This window comes from Ursus maritimus, unplaced genomic scaffold (assembly GCF_017311325.1).
Source record: "Ursus maritimus isolate PB19 unplaced genomic scaffold, ASM1731132v1 scaffold_14, whole genome shotgun sequence".
NCBI classification, from domain to species: Eukaryota; Metazoa; Chordata; class Mammalia; order Carnivora; family Ursidae; genus Ursus; species Ursus maritimus.
Window position 1 is genome coordinate 58,026,355 of NW_024423786.1, and position 1,362 is coordinate 58,027,716.

The following is a 1,362-nucleotide window of genomic DNA, read 5'->3' on the forward strand; positions in this document are numbered from 1 at the left end:
GGCGTCCGGCTACGCCGCCGCCACCGCCGCCGCCTCCCCGCCTCGACCTGTCAACCTCCGGCGGCACCCGGCGGGCGGGGACGGGGAGGGGACGACGGCAGGGAAGGCTTCCGGCTTCCTCGCCGTCAAGCGAGGACTGCCGTCGCAAAGGCGCCGTCAAGCGGACTCAAGCAGATGCCGTAAGACAGAGAGCGGAGGACGGCTTCAGCAGAGGGTGGAACCCGGGTTTCCCAGAGGGCGAGTCCGTCCTAACGTCTACGTAATCTCGCAGCCTCCTTTGCCGCCATCTTTGTTGGGGGCGGCACCCGGCGTGGCCGAGCCTTCGCCGTTTACTCTCCGTATCTCTCCACGTTCACTAGCTACGCTGAAAAAAAGCGAGGCCAGGGAGTGGGGCTAGGCAGTGGCCTTTCGCCCAAGACATTTTCCCTTCAGTCCCCCGCGGTCCCCCGGGTGAGGCGGGCGGGGGTGAGAGGGCGACGCGCCGGTGACGTCGCGCCTGCGCCACGGCGCCTGCGCCGCCGCCATCTTGGCCGTGGACGGCTGGGCGGCCGCTGGCGGTCTGAATGCGGAAATGCGGAGGCTCGGCGGGCGGGGGCTCTTGCTGGGACTGGCCGCGGCGGCGGCGGCGGTGGTGGCGGCGCGGTGGATGGGCTGGTGGAGCGGCCGCGCTGGCCTTCGCCTTTTCGTCCCCGAGGAGCTGGCCCGCTACCGCGGCGGCCCCGGGGACCCGGGCCTCTACCTGGCGTTGCTCGGCCGCGTCTACGATGTGTCCTCCGGCCGGAGGCACTACGAGCCTGGGGCCCACTATAGCGGCTTCGCAGGTATTAGCGAGGCGGGCCGGTAGCCGCCCCTGCGTGGTTCGTGCGTGCGTGCATTCATTCGCTCATTCATTCGTTCATCTGCGCTGTTGTCCGCAGTCTCCAGGCTGCCGTGGGGGCCGTGCGCGGCTGCACCGTCCGTCTCGTGTCTTCCACCCGGGCGGGACCAGCCCAGCCCAGCCCAGCCCGTCCCCTCCCTGTCTTTCCGAAGCGCTCTTCGCGACGTAGGTTCGAGAAACCCGCCTCTTGCCCCTTGTTGGTTCCCCAGCGGCCGGGCGGAAGCCCCCGGGTACTGCTCGGTGCCGCACGGCTTGGCTCAGGGCGCAGCGGCGGGCGGGCCCGAGTCCCTGCCCTCAGAGGTCCCCTCCTGACGCCAGTCGCTCTCTTCAGGATGTCCCTGTCCGGAGTGACCTTTCTGTACCCCTCCCAAGGTTCCCCTAAAAATAGTACATTTGGTGTGAGTCGTTCTTCCTTCCGGTACAGATGTCGGTTAAACACCATGAGGTTAGAGCACAGAAAGGTCTGGTCACCTTGGCGGTCTTTC